Source organism: Myotis myotis, unplaced genomic scaffold, assembly GCF_014108235.1.
Source record: "Myotis myotis isolate mMyoMyo1 unplaced genomic scaffold, mMyoMyo1.p scaffold_m19_p_15, whole genome shotgun sequence".
Classification (NCBI taxonomy): domain Eukaryota; kingdom Metazoa; phylum Chordata; class Mammalia; order Chiroptera; family Vespertilionidae; genus Myotis; species Myotis myotis.
In genome coordinates this window covers 27189903-27215416 of record NW_023416319.1, presented here as the reverse complement: position 1 = coordinate 27215416, position 25514 = coordinate 27189903, and the positions used below count along the sequence as shown (strand labels likewise).

The window sequence follows — 25514 nt, the reverse complement described above, 5'->3', positions numbered from 1 at the left end:
CAACAAACAGCAAGTGTTGGTGAGGATGTGGAGAAAAGGGAACCCTTGCGCACTGTTGGTGGGAATGCAGATTGGTACAGCCATTGTGGAAGGAAGTATAGAGTGACCTCAAAAAATTAAAAATGAAACTGCCCTATGATCCAGCAATTCTACTTCTGGGAATTTATCCAAAGGAACCTGAAACACTAATTTAAAAGAATATATGCACCCCTATGTTCATTGCAGCGTTACATAGGATAGCCAAGATTTGGAAGCAGCCCATATGTCCTTCAGTAGATGAGTGGATAAAACAGCTATAGTACAGTTACACAATGGAATACTACTCAGCAGTAAAAAGGAAGAAAATAGTACCCTTTGAGACTGCATGGATGGACCTGGAGAATATTATGGATCATGGTTAAGTGAAATAAGCCAGTCAGGGAAAGACAAGTGCCATATGATTTCATTCATATGTGGAATTTAATACAAACTAACAAGCAAAACAGAGACAGACTCACACAGAGCAGGCAGACAGCTCTGGTGGTGGAGATGGTGTGTGTGTGTGTGTGTGTGTGTGTGTGTGTGTGTGTGTGTAGGTGTAAGAGAACTGGACAAAAAGAAAAAAGAACTAATGGACATAGACAACAGTGTGGTGACTATGGTGGGGAAGGAGTGGGTAGAGGTGGAAGAGGGTATATAGGGGATAAATGGTGATGGGGAAAAATAATAAAATAACTACATGTGAGTACCTTGAAAGAGCAATGGAAATCAAGAAGTGATACTATGTTATTATGAAACAGACGATCTGCCTTTATGCGAACGCTTCAAGTCCAGATAAAGGTCTTTACATCTACTAGAACTTTCCATAAAAGTCACTAATAACCTCACAGACCTGTTATAGCAATGCAGTCCACTGAAATACTCATGAGGTAGGTGTTTAATTCTTCTCTAACTCAATTTGGATAGCTCCTGAATGCTTTTCTCCAAACCAATTTAATTAGCTGTGGGTTTGGTGTGTTTTTTTGTTATTTAGCATTTAAAGAGTTAAGTAGGTAGAATTCATAAAACTGTATTTGTTTAAAGAAAAAAATGGCCAGAATAATAACCACACAGTCTCAGCTGAAGAACCTACATATTTACTTCAATCTGCAGTGGGGGAAATTTTAGAAGATTACTTTAACCTTTAAATCATCCTTTATTTTAAGTCATTATTACATGCAGTGCTCACAATTCTACAAAGTCTGGCTAGCAAATAAAACCAGCCCTTATGAAACAGCTCCTTGAACTAACTATACGCTGACCTATTTTGCTTAGCCACGAGAAAGAAGGGCATGCTGAAGTGTACATATTTGCCTTTTGGTACATTATGGGCTGTTGGAAAATCCTCATGTGATAACATCTTTCATCTCCACCACGCCTTGTTTATTTAATGATGCCTGATACGTAGATTTCAAAATATCTGGAATACATTCTTTCTCAGCAGTTGTCCTATAACTTTCCTAACAGCCTCCCTTTTTATGCTCCTCCCTCAAAATGACCCATTCCAATATGGTAGCCCTCAATTCTCCAGAGAAAAAGATGATTTCTGATGACAAAATTAGTAGATACGACATGTTGACAAGAAACCAGCCATATCAACTATAAACCATAAATCATGATTCTAGTTGTTCTCTGACAGCAGGAAATACAAAACTGTTTCATGTATTTCACAAAGAGTCCCACCATCAGCAAGACTAGCTAATTCTGTTTCCCCAAACGCTGAGCCTCTTTTTTAGTCATACTGTAATGGAATGTAAGTATTCAGTAAACAGACAACTCAAAGAATCATTTATTGTGGTAGAAAATTAGAAAGTTCTGTGAGAATTGGTTAAATACATCATTACAACAGAAATTAAGCCTCCACCAGAGACTGGATAGAGATTGCAAAAGAGAATGATATCATTTTGTAAACACACACATTACTTATAAATATCCATAGAAAAAGTATAGAAGGTGTATATCAACTTCTGTTACTTAGGGTGATAAAGTGATAAAATAATTTCCTGCTTTTTTTTTTCAGTATTTCCTAATTCTCTGATAAAGTACTTATTAGTTGTGTTTATTTTATTTTTTATTATTAGTTGTGTTTAGGAAAGGGTTTTCTTTTAAGCCTATTGTGTTTTTAAACATGGAGGCTGCATTATAAAATTAAAAATAGATGCTTCCTACATTAGTTTTTTTGAAAAATATGAAATGGGCTTGCAGATTTGTCTAAATAAGGCGAACCTTTGCCTCCTATGTATAATTGGGTTCCCAGATCCTCCCAGAACCTAATAGTCCCGGGAGACGAGCCAAACCACCAACAACCATAGAGCTGAAACTCTGAACTTAACTAAGTGCATAAAGAAATTCCAGGCTCAGATATTTTCCATCTTTCCAGAGAGAAAACAGCAACAAACCGTCAGAATCACAACTGTTCTATCATCTACATTTTCTTCAATATCCATCTGCCCAGCTTACTGCCAAATGTAAGAGACCATTTGAAACCGCTGCCTTGTTGGCACTGCAATAAGGAAAAGTCTGTGTAGCTCCCAGACAACTATAGCTGTCCCCTGGGGGTTCATTCCTAGAACCCGATTACTGAAACTCTGAAGATGATCTATTTCCACTCAAGTGATTAACTCCCTTCCTAAGTCGGAAACCAGCGGTTCCATTTTAATATCATCTATTTAATCTGCAGGCCTTGGACACGATCTCACTCTGGCAGCACTCAAGAACGTCAGCACATAATCAATGTTTGCAAAATCGTGGGCTTTCAAGCCTAGCTGAAGCTGATGTGCACAGCGGTGATCTCATCTGCCCCAAGAAGCCTGGGAAAGGGCTCTCTATCTCTATTACATTCCACTCCATTCTCTTCCTTTCTTCCCAGTCTGCTCTTTCAACATGAGAACTACAATCCTTCTACTTTATGCTTGTTCCGCTGGAATAAAAAGACGGTGTGTACTTCCAAATCTATCATTCAAGTATATCGGGGAGAATAAAAAAGTCAAATGGCTTAAATAAAGAATGAGGCCATGCTTCACCACCCTCTAGCTTTGTTGTCGTTTATCCTCACCTGAGGACATTTTCCCAGTGATTTTTAGAGAGTGTGGGAAGGAGGGGGGAGACAGATAGTGAAACATCGATGTGTGAGAGACACAGCGATTGGCTGCCTCCTGCATGCACCCTGGATGGGGCTGCAACCGAAGCATGTGCCTTTGACTGGGAATCAAACCCATGACCCTTCAGTTCACAGGCCGATGCTGCATCCACTGAGCCAAACCAGGTAGGGCTCCTCTCTCTGTTTTTAAGAAACTTCAATACAGTATTCTAAAGCATACTGGCAGACTGGCCTACTTAAACTGCCTCAGTTTATTCATCTGTAAAGTTAAAGTAATCCCGCATTCAGGGCTGCTTAATAAGGTTTAGAACACGAAGGTGGTATTGAGTACTTGCATAACAACAGGAGCCATTCAAAGCATCTACTAGAGAAAAAAACAAAACAAAACAGATCCTCTTTTCCTCTTTCCTGCAGAAAATCCAATAGGGACCAGTCAGGAGACTGGGGTTCGGGATGGGAGTGGAGGCTGGAGATTAGGGATGGCGACAGAGCCAGCATCAGAGGAGAGCAAAGAGGTCACCCTGCCCCACCATTCCTTGTTCCTGCCTCATCCTGCCTCTCCCCCTCAAGCCGCAGGGTAAGCAGGCATAAAAAAAGGCTGTCTAGGGAAGTCACTGCACCAGGCTCTCAGCTTCAGCCGCCTTCAGGGACCAGGCAAGTGATGTCCAGCTGGGTCACAGAGAACAGGGAATGGTGAGAACCGTGCAAACCGAGTAAGACAAGCCATGCCCAATGCAGTTTAAATTTAAGTGTTTTAATGGCAAAGACAGACAAAAACCATGCAAACTGAATCTGGCCCATGAGACTGCCACTTTTGTGACTCTCTCGCTCCCTCATCCACTATATCTAATTGACCGCGAATTCCTGGAGATTCCACCTTCAAGGTGCTCTCAAATCTGCTCCTGTTTTCCTGTCCCCATTTGGTTTGCTTCAGTCTCTGCCTCTAGTCTGGCTCACCTGCAACCCACCTACATACCACTGTCGGATGGGTCCTCACTTGATGCTTAAGACCTTTGGTGGCTCCCACAGCTCTCCGGACAGTATCTGAATTCCCACCTCATATTTCTGTTCTTTTAGACTATCACCTTTAAAGCATCGTTTCATTTGTGTTGGAATCTAGAGCGCCTAAGACACCGTACACATTTAATAGACATTTGTTGAACACAGGAATAAATGAGAATGCATAGAATAAATGAGATGGCTCCTGGTTCTATTGGATGGCCTCAGTGAGGTATATCTTTTTTGTACATTAAGCATATAAAAATCTACCTAAGTATAACAGCTGAATTTTTAATACCACAGTCCATTTCAAAATAGAGAGAGGGAATTTCCCATGTATCCAAAGAAGAGGAATCTCAAAGCCAGCATGGAAAAGATACAAGCTAGTAGCACCTGCAACCAGGAGAGGTAACCAGCCTTGGACCCCAGCAGCCAGGGGTGGGGTTTTAGAGCCTAAGCCTGTGAGGGAGCCATGGAGGGATAAGGACACATTAGTAACACTTTAATCAATAAAGGAGAAAAAAAACACACACCCAAAAACCTCAGCCTGAACAGAAAACAAGGCCTGAGGCCAGATCCAGGCAGGGAACTGGAACCAAGACTCTTAAAATCCAACTAGGAAAATTGGAACCATGAAATTAGCACATGATCATGAAGACTCCAAATTTACACTGCCTGCATGGTGTGGGATTTCCAAGCCAAATAATGCAAATACAAAAGAAAAGTAAACGCAAAACGGTCCCTTAGAGACCCTTCAACAGCAAGAGTTCACAGGACTCCCAGGGGAAAAGCAACCTCTGCTGAGGACAAGTAAACAACTGAAAATTACAGGTCACATGAGGAAATAATCCACCATGAGGTACATCTGGCAGGTGTGACCAACAGGAAGTTTACCAAATCACGAATATGAGAAAATAAAGTAAGCTTAAAGAGTCCGTGGAGTGAATATATTAAAGAGGTAAAAGGAAAAATAATTGAAACCCATAATGAAAGAAAAAAGATATGATTAAAAAAATAAAAGAGGACAGGTGTGTTTAAATAAGGTACACGAAAATCCTAGGTTCTCTCCTGGGCCAGTAAGCTACTGATATCTCAGGAGGAAAGGTGAAAAAGTGAAAGGTTAAAGAGAGGTCAAGAAGGAAGAGAAAATGGGTAACAATATAAAGTATGTAAATGTAAAGGCAATTGACAGGGTTTTTTTCAAACCTCAAAAATACAAACAATCTAGCACCCCATATATTCTTTTCAGAGGCAGGGTGTGGTGGTGGAAGAAAAGGGGAGAGAGAAAAAAACTGAATCCAGTCAATCAAAAGATGAATCAGACTTTAAAAAAGATGTCTAACTGAACATATGCGTTAGTTTCCACTGCCTCTTAAAACTCCCTTAAAATGATAGTACAGGGGTTAAAAAAAATAAAAAAGGGCAAAGCAAATTAAGAAGAGGAGTCAGCAGCAACTCAACTCAGAAAGTAGGGAAGAGGACAGACTAGTTACTAATTTAGCAGACCCAAGAAAACAACCCCGATAGCAAAAAGGAAAGGTGAGAAGTGATCTGATTTGTGTAACAGAAGCCGTAAAAGGATGAGGAATTGGTGGCACAGGTACCTTACAAAATGAAGTGAAGGTGGCGCTAAGAATAGCATGACTGGTTGAAAGAAGTTACCTCCAGGTTCTCACTTTGCATGGTGACAACTGCCTCTCCCCCACACCAGAAGACTGAAGTTTACTTCCCATAAAAAGGAGGTGGAGAGTCTGGGCTAAGAGACACCACACAGTTGAAAGCAGGAGAACTGTACAAAAAAACAAGGAAGTACGTAAAAATTGCAAATAGATGTTAAATTGGATCTGTCTTGCCCTTTACCTTAGTAGACGTGTAGAATATTGGATGAAAACTTCCTGGTAGGTGACCAGGTACATTTTTACTGGGAACCCCAGATATTTTAAGAGAAAAGACCTAAGAACACTGTCTAATACTGAAATCATATAAACAACCTCCACTCAAGCCAAATACTTCCAAACATCATTTTTAGTGGTTCCTTTAACATATGAATAGATAGCTAAAAATCAAGAGACATGTGAAGAAATTCTATTAAGTATGATCGCCAGCGATTAAAAAAAAAATAATAATAACTTAGAAGAAATAGATTAAGTGGGGAAATGATAATGTTAAAAAACAAAACAAAAAACAATTCACATTCTCAAAGTCATATCCAGCAAGAACAAAATGGTACCAAAAAAGTTCAGAGAATTTCAAAGAAAGCTCTTGGAAATTCATGCTTGGAAACATAAAACTTCACTAGACACAACAGAAAGTAAAGTTAAAAAATCAGAAAGTAGAACAAGACAGAAAAATGGAAAATAGAGAGAAAGGTAAAACTATTAAGAAAGTAATCTAGGATGCTCAATATGTGAATAGTAGGAACTCAAGAAAGAGCACAGGAAAAACAAAGAGGGAAGCTGTAATCTAAAATCTCATTCACAAAAATTTCTCAGAACTCAGGGACGTGAACTGTTGGACTGAAAGGGATCAAGTGCCCAAGAACAATGGCTAAAACACAAAATACATTTTTTATTATTATTCTGTATTAATTATTTTAAAGGAAATGGGAAAAAGAAATCTCAAAGAATGTTCCAGCTCCCAACTGCTTTCACCACCTTGGATATGTTTTCGTCTTTAAGTCTTACCCTGGCCACAGCTTGCAATCTCCATTCCTGAACTCCCTTACTGGTATTTCTGCCCCTGACCAGAAGAGCCACTGGGGACTTAAAGCTCAAAGATAGTGTTCTTGGTATTCAAGGGTACGAAATATGCCCCTCTGGCATAAGGATTATTTTGAACTGAAGGCATTGAGAAGAAGCAAACACAAGAAAACTGCTCTGCCCTCTAGTTACCTAAAAGCAAGTCATCAGTTTGTAAAAGTATTCCCTTTCCCCTCTCTACCAGGAAGGACAGCAGTTAATCACTGGAGACAACAACGTTAGACTCTTACCAGCCTAGAGTTAGCATCAGAGAAATCTAACAAACCTTTCTACAAGTGGCCTTTTTCCGCCATTAGTTTCCCCATGTATTTGCCTTCCCACATTTACTGCCCCTAGAAGCTTGAAGTCCTTTTCCTTTGTCTTGTCAGTTCTCTAAAGACTTATTGTTTGTTAAGAATCTATATAAGCCCAAGTTCTTACCATCCTTTTGAGTTACTCATTGCTTAGTGCTCCCACGTGTATGATCCACAGGTGTTAATAGACTTGTTTGTTTTTCTCTGTTAATCTATCTTTTGTCAGTCTAATTTAAGCCAGATGGGTAGAGGAAAAATATTTTTTTCTCCCTACAGTATCCCAGAGTAAAATTTTGATTGCATTTTCAGTCACACTACTGTACTAGGCAATGCCTCTTTAATACCATATATATGATGAGAATAACAGTGCCATAACATTTAAATACATTCTAAATACAGTAACCATTTCCCCCAGATTTTCGAAGGCAATTCAGATTTCAAGTATATTTCCCTTGTTTCATATGCCATTATAATATCCTAGAAGATTTATAATTTCAGTTTCTAAACCACTTTTCTCCCAGAATGCTTCTGCTACCCATAAGTAGTAAGAAATTTTTAGTTATATTTATGATGATTATTTTACACAGAAGTGTGACCACTCTTAATAATGTATGGACTTTGCAAGACTTATTGGGGCCCCAATCACCACACATAACAATAAGATACAACTAACTAAAGTATACCTTTGATGTTTAAATGGAGGACTGCCTAGTGTTACTAGCAGGCTTAAAAAGAAAAGTTTTTTGATTAATATAACATTTTAAAAATCTCCTCTACAGTGAAGTAATTTTTTGCAGTCCACTGAGGATAAGAAATACCCACTTAGCTGGGTAACCAAAGCTTTTCCACTTCTGTGAGGGAAAAGCTACCAAATTTCTTCTAAACTGAAACTTATAAAAACAAATTTAACTCACTGAGGTAGAGGAAAGCTACTTTAAGAAACATGACCCTGGGGATTAACACCATGCTTTAAAATTAGCAACCACTCACAGACTTGCCAAATAGGATGGAATCAAGTTCAAGTCTATCTCCCAAAATAAAATTCTAGTACTTAACTTTGATAGCTGGATGAGTTTAAACTATTTTCATACCAGAGAGCATATAAAGGAAAAATATTTTTAATATATTTTTTATTGTTGATAGCATTACAGATATCTCCCACCCACCCCCTTTTGCCCCCTCCTCCCAGCCCCTACCCACCCTCCCAGGTCTTCACTCTGCTCTACTGAAAATTCTAAATTGATGGCACTCAGTGTGCATCCTTTGGGCAGTCCTTGCCCTGAAGGCACCGTCCCTGTTCTCTCATAAATGGCTCCCTCTGTCTCCTTCCCCGGATCCCTTCTTCTGGTCTCCAGGAGGTAAACAGAATCAAGGACTTCAAGGAAGACAACTGTAGGTCTTCCCTACCTTTATCTCCACACTCAAGAAAGATGAATTAAACATTTTTTTCTGACACCAATTATGATGATTCTTAAAAATGAACACCTATCAATTCATCAACTTCTCTCCAGTCACCCCTGATCATGACTTCTCGGTTCTATCTGATAATTTCCCAAACTTTCAGGGCCCAGCTGCCACCAGAAGGTGACCAACACTGGAGCACAGGCTCAGGTTGTAAAGGGACTACAGGCTCTAGCTTTGGACTAAGGTAGAATACCACCAGGGGGCAGCAGAAAGTCTATGAAATTACACAGTCATCCATCCCAGATTTCACCAGACATCCCCAGCCTAAGCAGCACAACTAGGTCATAGAACTACAAGAACCCCAGGCCATCAATTGATGTTCCTTCTTCCTATACTTGAAACACTTGCAACATGACCATTACCAGAGTTTTTCTGGCAAACATACAGTAATATCTGAACTATCCTGACATTTCACCTACTAGTAAATAAGATCATGTCTAGGATGCAGGAACTCAAAGAAGTACAAAAGCCTACAATTAAAGAAAGAGCACACCATTCACCAGAAAGACTAACCCTAAGACAATCACTGTAAATATTTATTCTTTCTTTATATAAAACTTTTAATAAGCTTTATTCTGACTTCCCTAACTATAACTAATGCAACAAAATTAGACCCTTGCAATTAATTCATCAATGATAGTTGATACTATGTAAAATTACCTAAGTTGCGAAAAGAGTTAGTAAAAGGACACAAACACATTCCATCTCCCCACCTCACTAAATACCACGCCCCCATCCTCTATTATCAGCAGACACTCAGTGGAGAGACCCTGGCAAGTGATAGACTAAATTTAGCAGACAGATCTAAGCTACAGTTCCTCTCAAAACCAATCCCTGAAATAGTTCTGGTCTTGTGAAACTGGGCTTCATTTTATAAGCTTCTAGTTTTATCAAATGGCGACAGGAATTACATACTATTAAAAATAGCACCCCGGTGTGCTGGCTGATGCAATATATTGGCAAACAGCAACTTGTTTTCTGGGCACACCCACTACATGCAAATCTGAATAACAAAGGTCAGTCTTTAGAAGCAGATGATTAGCTTCAGGATCATAAACAACTGTGCAATAGCTTCTTACTGAGAAGGAAACACATGAAGAGTTATAAACCTAACGATGGCAGCACAGCCTCTGTGGATTTAGCCTCAGCTGTATGGACAGGCACATCATTTTTTATAAACATACGAGTCCTGAGATGAACTGTATTGCAGGACAAACTGTTACTCCACACAGCTCAGATGTCCATCATATAAGCACTGGGGCGTGACTATGCAATGAAGTACTCAGAAAATCAGTATGTGATACAGCATCATACCTTGAGACCAGGAAGTTGATAGCCACTTGAGTTTTCTCAATGCCAAGGTAGGAGGGAAACTATGTGCCACAAAGTTCAAATAAAATGCACGTAACAACCTGACAGAGACGAAGCCAACATGAGGAGCACTGGCCAGTGACTTCTCAATTACCTTGAAAACCACTGGATTTTCAAAAAGAAGTTGAAGCAGAAAACCAAGCAGGATCAAGAGTCCAAGGTCTTTTCTCGGCACACTTCTGCATGACGTGGAAGGTAGAAGTTCTGTCACCTCCTTGCTTCTCATTTTCCTGCTCCTCTTAGCAAGGAGGAAGATGAAAATAGCTAATATTGCTAAGTGTGAGTCCCTATGACAGACGAGGATGCAGGCCCCAGGAGTGAGGTCAGGCACTCAAGGTCAGGACTGGAATGGAGCTCCAATGTTGGGTCCAAGGCCTGTGTTTCACCAATGAGTGGAACGCCTTCAAGTGGAGATGCCATTACTTCCTTTACCATGGGGTAAAGCTGACAGAAGATTTTGGAATCTGTTTTCAGTTCCATAAAATGAAGTGCACTGTTGCCACGAGAACTGTTATCATTGACTAATTCTTTTCTCCTCCTTCCCTGGTTTCAGGAGTACACTTAGGGGTCAAACACAAGGTTCTCCCACCCTCCACTGCCCTTGGCCCAGGCTAACTGTCCCCATCCCGACTCCACGAGCTGGGAGATGAGAGCAGGCTTCCTGCAGAGCCTGAGCTGTGGACACAGCCTTCCTTCCTGGCTCGGAGTGTCTCCTGGGCTCCAGGGCAGCTTCCGCATGTACCACTCAGATAAGTCTTGAGTGCAGCTCATCCTCTGCAACAGAGTGAGTCCCATCAGGGGCAGAATGCCAGAGGAAGAAGCTCCACAAGTTTCACTTTCCTCAACCACTTAGGAAAGGAATGAAGACATCACTGGGGGATTCTTGGAGCGCTCCCATGCTCAGCCCTTCCCAGCCTGAAGCCCAGCCCCACACAGCCAGGCCCCAAGCCCTAAGCAGCTATTAGAAGGGCCAAATTTCTGTGTGTGTGTGTGTGTGTGTGTGTGTGTACTTATTACCTTATACTATCTCCTTCATATATGTTCTCCTTGTAAAAGATTCAAATGATGCAGAAGTACATTCAAGTTAATAGATAGTAGATAGATAGGTAGGTAGGAGAGGGGGATGGAAGGAAGGAGGGCAAGTGAGCTCCCGCAACCCCATCCTTCAGAGATAGCCAGTGCTAAGAGTTTCATGTACATCCTTCAGGACTAACAAAAAAAAAACAAAAGAAAAAAGAAAAGAAAATGCAAATCTAATTGTTAATGAAAAAGGTGAATGAGCTTATTTACATATATTCCATAATACCATCTGTGTAAAAGAGAGGGAAGGAGAGAGGTATGTACATATTTGCTAACACAGACATAAAATATCATTTGAAGGCGCCAAATGCATTTTGCTTTAAGTCATATCTAACTTAATTTCAGAGGCAGGAAAGCAAGTCAAGTATGACCCCAATATTCAGGCTGTTAAACCCACTCCATATTATTTTTTTCTAGGTCTTTGCTTCTCAAATTGTTTAATAATTGCTTTGAATTTTTTCTGCCTCTCTTAAAAGTAAAAATACTAGAGTTAATGATGGATTCTTAAAGTAAGTCAAGTTCTGAACCAAATTAACAAATCACTGTACTACACAAACTAATTATACTTTATGAACGAACCATCACATACAGAATAGTGTTGTAATCTGCGTGGATTCCTTTTAGCTTTTACATAACAGGAAGAGCTTGGCAGAAGCTCTCTGGTGGCACTTGAGTGAGCTGGGAGTTTTGTCTCATGTGTAACTAATAAGCTGACACTTTTATCCAGAAATATCCAGAGATATAAAACCAGGAGGTAATGGAAAAACCTAGGCCCTGTTCTCTCTAGCCACACAGCTACTTTTTTATTCGACTCCCAAAGAAACACCTTCATGGGTTACTATTTTGATGAGTATACTGAATATTTACAATTCCAGGTACTATCCACATAAAAATCAGGTTAAATAAGTTGGTGGGGTCCTGGGATACTTGTGATAAATAGCTCCTTAAACCATTAAGCAGCAGGTATAACATTGCAGCACAGATGAAATATTCTTAACCAGTCTCCAACTGGATTAATTTTTCCCTCACAACATACTGAGGCATGTGGAGGCTAAGCAACCTTGCACCATCACTGGTATAAGCCTGATAACTCTGTTCCCACTGGTCAGTGTGCAATGCTTACCAAGACTTATTATTATTATTATTATTATTATTATTAGAGGCCCAGTGCACAAAATTCGTGCACTGGCGGGGTGGTGGTGGTGGGGGTGTCCCTCAGCCCAGCCTGAGCCCTCTGGCAGTCCGGGACCCCTTGGGGGATGTCTACCAGGAGCGAGCCTAAGCCAGCAGTCGGACATTCCTCTCACAGTCTGGGACCCCTTTCTCCTTACTGCCCGCCTGCTCACTGCTCCCTACCTCTGCCACAGAGGCGGGAGAGGCTCCCGCCACCACCACTGTGTCCACCAGCCGTGAGCCCGGCTTCTGAGTGGCACTCCCCCTGTGGGAGCGCACTGACCACTAGGGGGCAGTTCCTGCATTGAGCATCTTGCCCCCTGTTGGTCAGTGCGCATCATAGCAACCGGTCTTTCTGGTCATCCTGCCATAATGGTTGTTTAGGCTTTTATTATATAAATGATGATGATGATGATGATGATGATTATTTTAAATCCTCACTGGAGGATATGTTTTCATTTTTTTAGAGAGGAAGGGGGAGAGAGAAACATCTATTGGTTGCCTCTAGTATGCACCCTAACCAGAAATGGAACCCGAAACCGCAGTATGTGCCTTGACCAGGAATTGAACCCACAACCTTTTGGTGTATGGGATGATGTGCCAACCAACTGAACCACCTGGCTAGGGTCAAGACTCAGTTACAGTTGCTTCCCAACATGTTTCTATAGGTTGCATTTGTTTCTGTTGTTATGTCATTTAATTAAAAGTTAGGTAAATCAATGAAATTTGAGTCATGAAAAAATATTGTTTCTATAAAACTAAACTGAATGCTTTAGAAACATTTGACACAGGTGAATAGCTAATATTATTAGCTATGGAGATGATGTTAATATTTTGAAGGGAAAATGTGACTTAAAATCTAGATGAAGTCAGTATTTGGCTTCTGTGAAAGTCTGATGTTCTGGCACCATTTTAAAGAAATAAAGACTTGCCGAAACTGGTTTGGCTCAGTGGATAGAGCGTCAGCCTGCGGACTGAAAGGTCAATTCCGGTCAAGGAGGTGTGCAAGAGACGGCTGATCGATGTTTCTCTCTCATCGATGTTTCTGACTCTCTATCTCTCTCCCTTCCTCTCTGTAAAAAAATCAATAAAATATATTAAAAAAAGAAAAAAAAAAGAAATAAAGACTGGACATTGTGGATGGCGTGTTCTGAGTAGGGTTTACATGAGAAAGACACCATGGAACGTAAATCAGAGGACCCACATTCCTGACTGCACAAAAGACTGACCAATTCCGAGCATCAATATCTCTACATTTAATAAGATGGTTGTGGTATGTATCACTTTTTATTTCCCCTGTTAACAGATTAATCATCTAACTACAACTCTCAACTGTACCCGACAGGACTTTCTTCAAGGAACTAAACGAAGGCCTGCACCTTCCCATGTATTTTCGTTTTTCCTTGATAAAGAACTTGAACAAAAATGAAAGGGGGGGAGTTTGCCGTGATGAAATCTCACCCCCTTTCAATGGCCAGCTCCTCCGAGTCTGCACGTCTTTAAGCTCCACAGAGTGGGGCTCCGAGCCCCACCCTCCAGTAAACACTGCCTTTTCTCCTCTGCCCTCACATTTCCAACCCCGCTGTCTCAAGTCCACGGAAGTTCAGCTAGGAGTTGCGCAAAGCAAGGTAAAGGTCAGCTCACACTATAGGGTAAGTTTCTCTTCTCTAGGATGTTTGCATTTCAGAGTACCTATGTTCACCTACTTACAAGGCAGCAGTTCACGAATACATAAAGAGGAAGTAAAAAAAAAAAAATCAAGATTGCGGAAGGAGTGATATTTTGGAACCAGATAGGAAAGAGCAGGTTAGTCTTAACTAGTTACAAAGTAGAAAGCTAAACTACATTTAAACTCCACCTATGACTTTGGGAAAGTTAACAACCCTTCCAAACCAGTTTCCTTCTCCATACAAATACGATAACACCACCTACTTCATAGAATTAAATGAGATAAAGAGTTATCAAGTGCCTAGTACAGTACAGGCACACAGTTGGTGCTCAATAAATCCTGGCTGTTTTAGTAGTCTACCTTCTCACATCCAATCCCACCCAACCCCCCAAAACGGCATTTTTTTTTTACATCTTTCCTCCCCTGATTTAAGAACCGAAAGATTCCCTTAAAAGTAGCTGGGTCCCCACCCCTCAGGGACTCCCCAAAGCAGCAGCTTGATGGCACTCTTGTGAAGAAAGCTGTATAGGGCAAGGTAATGTTACCTGCAAGATATGTCCTCCACCCCTCAGGACACTCTTGGGAGTTCTGAAAGTATGGGGCACTCAACTGTGATCACCCATTGGATGATTTAAATTATTAAACTAGAGGCCTGATACATGAAATTCATACAAGAGTAGGCCTTTCTTCCCCTGGCTGCCGACACTGGCATCCCTTTGGCACCAGGGACCCAGGCTTCCCTTGCAGCCCTGGTTTCATCCGGAAGGTGGTCCAGAAGGAAGTCTGGTCTAATTAGCATATTATGCTTTTATTATTATAGATTTACTCCAAATTAATGTAAGAGCAAAAGCAAAAGCAGTCAGTTTACTCTCTTTACATCAATACTCCCAACCCATTTCTTACAGTGAATCATAATCTAAGATCTCTGATGTGGTTGGTAGATTTCGAGATCCAAGTTGTACACTCTGCAAAGAGCAGATTATCAGCCTTGAGGTGAAGGTTCCCTGCACACCTCAATGAGAGCTCCCGCAGGGCAGGACACTGCAGGTAGCCGGCAGGGTGCAGGGTGGTGGTCAGTGGCTATTCATATCACCACCCCAGTCCAAGGGGAGGATCTTGAATCTTGAACCTTACACGTGCACTTACTATGCAAGACCGAGATGCTGAAGAGCACAGGAAAGACTAAATATGGCTGGCCTGGTCTAATTCCGAAATGAAAGGGAACAGCCCAGACACCAGCCCAAAGGAGAACGGCGAGAAGAGGAACACAGCTCGTTTATTCTTAACAACATTCCAACTACACACACACCTGGTCACAACTCGTGCCCCTTCCATGAAAGAAAAAAACATTTTTAAGTTCTGAAAAACAAAGTGTCTGGGTTTATTCAGATGTCTACATCTCTCAGCCTCTGTGCAAAGGGGTTATACTTTCTGGATAAGCAACAGCTACTACACATTGCTTTGACTTTCTCTTTAGAAGACAAACATGCGTTGAGAAAGCTGCTTTTCCCATTTGCCAAAGATGATAAAGTGTAACAGCTGTTACCTAAGCAACCATTCAGGTTTCAAAGACATTCAAGATAAGTCTGATATTTCCTCAGAAGAAGCGCTTTTCTCCTCCTCAGGTGCTAATTACGATTCATAAAGAAGCCTTAAGAACAGATGAGCTCTGGGGCATGAAAGGCTGAGAGCAATAGAATCTGCCTCAGGAGGCAAAGTGGCATTTGAGAATTGTGATGCTAAGTCATTTCACTTCTCCTCAGTAGATGGCTTGGGAATACCTTCTGCTTACTACATACATTTCAAAGGCTACACACAGAAATGATCCCATCCTGGACTCTGTGCACTAGTATCCTAATAAATGTTTTAGAATACAACTAATATCATACTGCATATTTCCTCATTAATAAAAGAGGCAGGGCTGTTATCTTCCTAGTCTCTCTGACCTTTGTAAAAAGTAGACATCTTTGAAAAATAGTAATTACTTATTTGAAATGATAGTTAACAAGAAATATATATGCACTTCAAATGGAAACCCCCAAAGCGGGCCATATGAAAAGGACAGATTAACAGCTCTACAAATGGAGGGAGTAGGCATCTAAAAGACTTGGAGGAACTATCAGATATTGAAATATTAAATATTGAAATAAAATCATCCTACATTTTTAATTACTAGCTTTTAATTCAAAATGGTTTATCCAAGCAATAAAATAGTAACTTTAACTTTTGAAAACTTTTTAATTATTTGAACACTACGGAGTTGTTCAGTCTAAATGAACCACACTTTTCTTTGTAATAAGAGGCTAACACCTAGTGCCCCAAAGATATCATTACTGCGAACTTTTTAAAAAATCCTCACCTAAGGATATGTTTTTATTAATTTCAGAGAGAGAGGAATGGGGAGACAGAAACATCAAAGTGAGAAACATCAATCAGCTGACTCGCGTATGCGCTCCAGAACCAGCAGCCTTTTGGTGTATGGGGATGATGCTCCAACCAACTAAGTCACCCAGCCAAAGCTACTGAAAACTTTTTGGTATCACTTCTCAAAGGCGAGGTTCTGGTAAATTCTTGCTGTGTTTTGGTAACACTTCTTCTGTAAAAATGCCAAATATTTAGTTCTCAACCAAACTAAACCAAGAATCCCAATTACTATTGTGGTGGGCAGTTAGACTAACGTGAGCGTAGCAAGGCAGATGGCCCAGGTACAGAAGGTCACCAGGGTGGAAAGCCTGGGTGCCTAGCAACAGACAAAACTGGGAAAACAAGGACCTCTTCCCCAGGGTAACCTTTCCTCCCCTAGCAAAGTGCTGGCCATGCAGGTTAAACCCTCCGACCTTTCATATTGCTGGTCATACAGTTGGGTCCTCCCCTGAACTTTACTCCCCTAGCATGTTCTAGTCATGTCGGTTACACCCCCTTTGAGGGGGAATGAAGGAATGAACAAGGGGATCGGAGAACAGCTCTTAAGTATTTGAGCCCCCAGGACAATGAGGTTCTGACCTGCATCAAGCACATCTAGGCCTCAGTTGTGTTTTAGCTCCAGGCCCAGAAAAGCAGCAAAACCAGACAGATAATGCTGCAAGGACCAATGGCCCCCTGCCCTGGTGCCAACCAATCAGTAGAGACCAGGGCCATGAAAGGGCACACCTGCAAAGCTGATGGATATTCTACTGGGATGCTCCCCAGGGACCTCCGGATCTACACTCTCAAGACTGAGGACCCAGTGTGCTCACTTTCCTTTCTTTCCTCCTCTCCTCCCCCCACTTCCCAGGCACATTGCCTTTACTTTTCTCTCCTCCTCCTAAACTCCAAGAGCCCTTCTTTTGCTTCTGTAACTTGTTTGCTAAACCCATTTTTTTCTACAGCTCACTTCTACCTCTGTGATTTCCTAAATAAACTTTTGCTTGTATTTGAACCTTGGCTCTGAATTCTTTCTTAGCTAGAACTCAAGTACCGAGGTTGCTGAACTGAAATCCAATTGTTGGTAACATTCTGGTTCTGTTATCACCACCAAAACTCAAGCCACCACATGAAGAAATTAACTAAATGTGCTGAAACCACTTAACAATTCACTTTTGATATGGCAAATATTACTGAGGAAGCTTCACAACCAGAGGTAATTCATCTCTGCAGGACAGAAGAAAAACTACATATATTATTACTCAAGACAGTACTGAGCCCCAGTATACATAATGAACATTTCTAGCTGGGAGTTTTATATGCACCAAATTATTCAAAAGAATAAGAAAAATATTATTCATGGGTAGCAAATTCTTAAACATGACAGGTTATATGAAATGTCCAGAAAAGGCAAATCCATAGAGACAGAAAGCAGGTTAGTGCTTGCCTGGGGGTGGGAATGGGAATGGGGATTAACTATAAGAGGGCAAGAGGGATCTTATTGGCATGATGAAAATATCCTGAAACTGGTTTATGGTGCTGGTTTGGTAACTTGGTGAATTTACTGAATATCTCTGAATTGCACACTTAAAGAGATGAGGTTTTGGGCTGAAAAGTATTAACTCTAAAAGTTTTTTAAGTGACAGGGTAATCATTTCGATTTAAGCATTTTGATTGGGACTGGGACTGGGAAGTACTAAATAAGGATGTGCTAAAACCTTCAATTTTGAGAATGTTCACCCTAGTTCCTTCTGATAACCTGAATTTCAAGAGGATTAATTAAATTATCGGACTTTCATACAATAAAGTATATGCACCTATTATAAGTAATGCATGGAAAATGTGACATCAATTGAAATGTCCATTAATGAAAGTGGTACATCTAAAGAAATTATGGTTCAACCATCCTCTGAAAGTAGTGCAGTCCCTACTAAACAGTTAGAAAAATGTTAGATTATACATCACATATAGAGAAATATGCCCAGCATATACCGAGTGAAGAAACACCTAGCAGGACAATGCATATAGTAGGACACATGAGAAATGTGTGTGGATTATCTATGTACGTACATGTGTGTTTGCATGTATACTTGGAAAGATAAATACCGATCTATATCTAATGCTTAGCCCTTGGAAGTACAAATAAGAGAGGAAGAGGGTTTTCAATTAAAGTTCAAGTAAAAAAATTGGAAGTATGTGCATCCCAGGGCTGAGAACAGTTGTCACTGGACAGATGGCATTTTTATGTTCTCTTATACTGTCTAACTTTCTTATTAGAGAAGAAGGTTAGCATAGTGGTCAAAGAGATGGCCCAGATTTAAATCCTGGCTCTTCTGTTGATTTGCTGGGAGATTTTGAGCAAATTGCTCACCCACTCCATACTACTGCCATTTGCCTCTGTAAACCGAGGATAAGAGCACTTACACCATAGCCTGGGAGGAAAACTAAGTATATTATGTACACAAGGCACTTAGAACAGAGTCTAGCACATAATATGTATTCTTTGTTAATGTTCATTAGCGTGCATACCAATACCTTATTAGTGAGAAGAAAACACGAACAGAAACTTTATTTTTATGGCGGGAAAAAGAAGTATAAAAACACAGGCACTGCCTGACCTCAGGTATGTTCAATGCCAGGATGCGAGCAGAATGTATTAGGCACAAATCAAAGTCTGGGCAGTTATCAGAGCCACTCTTATGACCAACACTGATGTAACCAACCTGCCTGTGGGCCGAACTGAGGGCAGAGGGCACCTGGGTGGGAAGCTCCAAAGTGCCTGGGCTCCACGTACTGTGACAGATTCATAATGCAAGAGATAATTAGCATGTGTGACCAGACCAACGGGCAAAGGACACCTGAAACAAAAACACTTATGCCTCATAATTGACCTCAATGGGACTTGTCGCCTCACCTTGGGACATAACAATATAAACCAGGGTCAATGATTTGAACACATGAAAAATTATTAACCATCACATTATAATAACACGGAGCAAATCTGCCTTCCTGAGAAAAGGCAAGTTCTAACAACCCTTTTCTCCACACCTTATGGTGTGAGGAACTTGAAACTTCAGTAGTCCATAAGATCTTTTCCAACAGCCACCTTGCACTCTGCACAATACTGGAAACTCTCTTAAAGGAAGGACATGTATTTGTTGAGTGACTACTTTGTACCAAATTCATCTATTTCTCTTGAAACTCTTAGAAGTAGGTATTTTAATCTCCACTTTTACAAATTTAGAAAACTGGGGCTCAGAGTGTCCACCCATATGTGGCAGCACCGAGAATCCACTATAGAATCATCCATTTCTAAAGTCTGCTTTCCCAAGCACCATAAATCCTATGGATTTCACTCTTAAAGCAATTTATACTTTTTATTTCAACTACAAAGTATTTCCTTCAAAAGGCCTATATACCACCAAAAAATTTAGAGCACATGGCCAAAAATATCCCACAAAAGCTCCTGAAATTTCCTAGAAGTATGTATTTTTTACAATGAACACAGTTGATAATCCCATTTTATTTTTTATTTCTTTGTTTCTCCAAAGCTGACTGGTGTTCAACAGGGCACAAGGTCTTGCCCACAGACCCGTCTACATTGAGCAGAACAAACCTTCTTTGAAACTCCTGCTTTCAGAAACTAATTTTTCAAAGTGGATTCCATTGCCTTATTCATTTATCCTCCTGTGTAAAAAGTCAAGGACAAATTCACAAATGAATTTTTGTCAGCCTTATTTTGTCAAATTGATTTATAAGCTAAAGCTACACAGACAAAGTGATCCAAAACTATTGTGCTAAAATCATTTATGAACTTTCCTTTGATAGAACTAGACATTTTTAAAGACACTTCTTTATCTTTCATTTTGGTATACTATTTAGAAAACTGTCATTATCAAACTAGAATAAATTGGTCTGGTCAAAAGACAAATTAATGACATTAGTCATCAATTGTTTCATCAGTCTGCACTGAAGTAGATGCTTAATAAGTGCCTAATTATTCAAAACAGTGGTTGGTTCTCTATTGTTCTGGTATCCGATTATTTTTGCATTGAATGCTACTGCACAATAACACAAGTCAAAGTTTAGCATTTACTTCCTCAAAAATAAATGTAATTTTTCCTACTGTAGGCTTTTATTTAAGCAAATTCAAATGACCCGAATCAATTGCCTTTATAAAACTATGAAGAGAATAAACAAAGCCATTAGACATCTCATCTCAGGTCAAATGTTATCAAAAAGAGGCCATCATCCTACTAGAAATTGAGATTTATTGAAATTTTCAGGGAGCAACAGTGTATGTCAAATCATTTTGCCTATATATAAGACATGTATATAAATATAAATTTATCTGAATTGTTAGTGAATCCTTAAAATCTTCTCTGGAGATATTTATTTAAATAAAGAACGAGCCAACTATTTTCCTTGGAGTTAGGTTGAGTCATAGGTTACATAGATGTAGCTAGCTGATTTTGTTAACCAGAATCACTTTAACTGTCCAAATGAGAAGTTTAGTCCATGAAGGAATTGAGAGAAATCTATTCTTGATCTAATCATTATTTTAAAATCATATTTTAAAATATATTTTTATATAGTTTTAATAACACTCTACTCACAGCAAACAGACATAATTATCTCTCACTGGCCAGTCTAGAGAGAGAATTATGTGGTCACAAGAAGAGATTCAACCAATTAACACTTGACACCAGTGTATTGCTTCCACATTCAACATCCTGTAAAATTTATCATGAGACATATACTGCACACTATTCTCTTAGACCTCACCCTACTGTCTAGAAGCTAACTGAATAGGGATTATGAAGAGAAGAAATGGAAATGTTCTGGACTCTATGGTGTATTTGTCAGGCATGCATACACGTAGTTGACTAAAGCGTTCCAAAGTCAATCTTTTCAGTCAAGTTCTCAATTCCTGACCATTCCCCCTCCAGCACTTCTTGCTCTTCCTTGACTCAATTCATTCAATACACTGTATTTCATTTCAGGCACAGTTCTAGGTGCTGGGGATACAGAAGTGAGCATTCCCCATGATTCTGGTTACCTGGAATGACCTCACCAGGTGGCTAAATTCTTATGTTTATAGACATGGCTGTTCATAAACTCACAGGCTCTAAAATGAAGAGGCCCAATAAACTGGGCAAATACAGAAGGGAAAGATGCCAAGGTCTATCACTCCTTCAGAGTAAGGACATTTTTGTTGTACTAAGATGGTACAGGGGGTCTCCAGAGCTATGAGGGTGAGTGGAAATAACCTCTGTCCCAAACTACAACTACTTGACCTTAAAAACAGCACAAAGCAACCCCACCTTGCTTTCATTTCTTTAAAAGAACACAAAAAAAAGCCCACACATGTTTTATACCCCTTGCACCAAAATAAAAACAATGTTTTTAGTGAGCATAAAAAGACTGGAAATAACATGGGAAAAATATTTACAATACATATGAAATAGGACTGATTTCCCAATTTTTTTTAAAGTATATTTTTATTGATTTCAGAGAGGAAGAGAGAAGAAGAGAGATAGACACATCAATGATGAGAGAGAATCACTGATTGGCTGCCTCCTGCATGCCCCTACTGGGGATCAAGCCTGCAACCCACCCAGGCATTTGCCTTGAAGGGGGATCAAACTTTGACCTCCTGGTTCATGGGTCAATGCTCAACCACTGAGCAACACCAGCCGGCCTGATTTCCCTAATTTAAAATGAGATCATATAAGTCAATCTAGTAAAGATAAGAACCTTATGAGGAAGAAATAGAAAGAAGAGGAGAGGGAAGAGGAAGAAGAAAGTACAAAGCAAAACACAAGAACAAGTTTACAGAAAGAAATTCAAATGGCCAAAGAACCTACAAGGATCCTAAACCTCTAAAGATAAGCCCGTGAAAACAGAGATAACATTTGTAACTTATCAGATTGGCAAACATTATAAGCTCCGTGATATGCAGTGCTGGTGGGAGTGTGGGAAAGATACAACCCTGATTTAAAAAAATCAATCTGCATAACCATTCTAGAGTGTAAGTGGATAATGTTTATCAGAGTTTAAAATGCTTTTATCCTCAAACCCAGCAATCTCACTACGGTATTAGGAGTTTAACATTAACCTACAGGTATACTAGCAAGATGTTTATACAAAAGTATTCACCGTTTTTTGGAGAACCAAGATGGCGGCATAGGTAAACACCGGAGAATGCTGCCTCGCACAACCACTTCAAAAATACAACTAAAAGACAGAACGGACATCACCCAGAACCACAGGAAAGCTGGTTGAGGGGAAATTCTTCAACTAGAAGGAAAGAGAACAGCATACCGGGACCCAGTGGAGGCGCAGTGCGGAAAATTCAAAGGTGCGGAGGTGCGCGTGGAGCGGGCTGGTGGCTGAGGGCGCGGTTGTCGTTTTCAATTGGGAGGGAGGCTCAGGTCCTGAGCTCCAGTTCTGGGCGAGTCTCTAGGGACCCAGACTCAAACGGGAGAAGCAGGACTGTCTGGCATCGGTCGGAACACGAGGGCAGCTTTCTCTCCGAGGTTTGCAGCGGTTGCTGGGACTCTGAGAGGCAGAGCTTCTGGGGACGGGACTGAGAGCAGCCATAACTGCTCCCTCCGCCCGCCCTGTTGATCCCGTGTGACCCGCCCCGCCCAAGCCCTGCACAGAGCCATTTGCCGGATAGCCTCAGGCAAAGGCTAGATTAGCACCTCCCCAGAGGACAGAAGTTTTCCCACTGCAGACACAGCTGACTCTCACAGCCAGTTGGCCTGGAGGTCAAATCCCCACAGTATTAACTACAACAATCAAGGCTTAACTACAACAAGACTGTGCACAAAGACCACTAGGGGGTGCACCAAGAAAGCATAAAAAAAATGCGGAGACAAAGAAACAGGACAAAATTGTCAATGGAAGATATAGAGTTCAGAACCACACTTTTAAGGTCTCTCAAGAACTGTCTAGAAGCCGCCGATATGCTTAATGAGATCTACAAGAAATCTAATGAGACCCTCGATGTTATGATAAAGAACCAACTAGAAATTAAGCATACACTGACTGGAATAAAGAATACTATACAGACTCCCAACAGCAGACCAGAGGAGCGCAAGAATCAAGTCAGAGATTTGAAATGCGAAGAAGCAAAAAACACCCAACCGGAAAAGCAAAATGAAAAAAGAATCCGAAAATACAAAGATAGTGTAAGGAGCCTCTGGGACAGCTTCAAGCATACCAACATCAGAATTATAGGGGTGCCAGAAGATGAGAGAGAGCAAGATATTAAAAACCTATTTGAAGAAATAATGACAGAAAACTTCCCCTACCTGGTAAAAGAAATAGACTTACAATTCCAGGAAGCGCAGAGAACCCCAAACAAAAGGAATCCAAAGAGGACCACACCAAGACACATCATAATTAAAATGCCAAGAACAAAAGACAAAGAGAGAATCTTAAAAGCAGCAAGAGAAAGAAACTCAGTTACCTACAAGGGAATACCCATACGATTGTCAGCTGATTTCTCAACAGAAACTTTGCAGGCCAGAAGGGAATGGCAAGAAATACTCAAAGTGATGAATGCCAAGAACCTACAACCAAGATTACTTTATCCAGAAAAGCTATCATTCAGAACTGAAGGTCAGATAAAGAGCTTCACAGATAAGGAAAAGCTAAAGGAGTTCATCACCACCAAACCAGTATTATATAAAATGCTGAAAGGTATCCTTTAAGAAGAGGAAGAAGAAGAAGAAAAAGGTAAAGATACAAATTATGAACAACAGATATGCATCGATCGACAAGTGAATCTAAGAATCAAGTGAATAAATAATCTGATGAACAGAATGAACTGTTGATTATAATAGAACCAGGGACATAGAAAGGGAACGGACTGACTATTCTTGGGGGGGAAAGGGGTGTGGGAGATGCGGGAAGAGACTGGACAAAAATCGTGCACCTATGGATGAGGACAGTGGGTGGGGAGTGAGGACGGAGGGTGGGGTGGGAACTGGAAGGAGGGGAGTTATGGGGGGAAAAAAAGAGGAACAAATGTTAATAATCTGAACAATAAAGATTTAATAATAATAAAAAAAAAAACAGGAAAAAAATAAAAAAGTATTTACCAACAGGGGTGAGGGGGAAATTGCTTCGGGAGTTATGTCTAACACTATGCTGTACATCTGAAACTAATATAATGCTGAATGTTAACTGTAACTGAAAAATAAGAAGGAAGCCCCGCCAGCGTGGCTCAGTGGTTGAGCATCGACCTATGACCCAGAGGGTCACAAGTTCGATCTCGGTCAGGGTACATGCCCAGGTTGCGGGCTCGATCCCCAGTGTAGGACTTGCAGGAGGCAGCCGATCAATGATTCTCTCTCATCATTGATGTTTCTATCCCTCTCTCCCTCTCCCTTCCTTTCTGAAATCAATTTAAAAAAAAAAAAAAAGAAGGAAATTTAAAAAAGGAAAAAAGTATTTATAAAAAGCAGACTGCAACAAATCCAATAGCTCAACACAACTCCTCCTTCCCAAATATCTGACAATTACTAAAATAGCCAGAAATAAGGCAAAGGTGAAACCAATTACTGTACATCCATGTAATGAAATCTTATACACGTTAAAGTGAATAAGGAAGATTGGTGTCTTTGATGGGGAAAATCTCTAAAAACATAATAGGAAAAGCACACATCAGAAAAGAAAAAAGGCTACAGAAAATGTAATCCCTTTATTAAACAATCTAAAAAGCAGAGAACCAGACAGATGCAGTTATTTACCAAAAAAATTTTTGCCCCTGGAAGAAATCACAAGAAATGTAATAATAGTTAATTAGAAGGGAGGTTTTTACCTCTCTTTCTGTACCTTTTGATACCATTTGAATGTTAATCATGTACCTACAGTTTTAATTTATTTTCAATGTCATCATGGGTTATCTGAATGGAAGATTATAGCCTTTTTTCTTCTCTCTGTTTATGCTCTTTCAACAAAATCTAATTTAAATATATTTAATGAGATAAAGACTTTTCAGTAAAGTTCTGAAGGAGAAAAACAAATGAAGAAATGAAGTAGGAAAAAAGAAGGTAAGGCAGATAGATAAAATATCAATATGGGTCCAAGGACAAGGTGGAGTATTTCTCTTTTTCCAATGTTTTAAACAAAAGGATAAATGTTGCATTGCATGGTGGGTAGGGAGCAAGAAG

General features: G+C 40.2%; 1 protein-coding gene across 14 annotated transcripts in view; it reads right to left on the bottom strand.

The window, feature by feature from the left end:
* The window catches only part of SGMS1 (sphingomyelin synthase 1), a 262876-nt gene that overhangs the window by 41739 nt on the left and 195623 nt on the right, over positions 1-25514 (bottom strand). Inside the window, exon 1 of one of the 14 annotated variants that reach the window (XM_036336726.1) lies at positions 5780-5906. The exons of the other annotated variants lie outside the window; for them this stretch is intronic. The gene's annotated coding sequence lies outside the window, so the exon portion shown is untranslated. Of the gene's footprint in view, positions 1-5779; positions 5907-25514 lie in introns of those variants that run through there. 14 annotated transcript variants of the gene reach the window in all.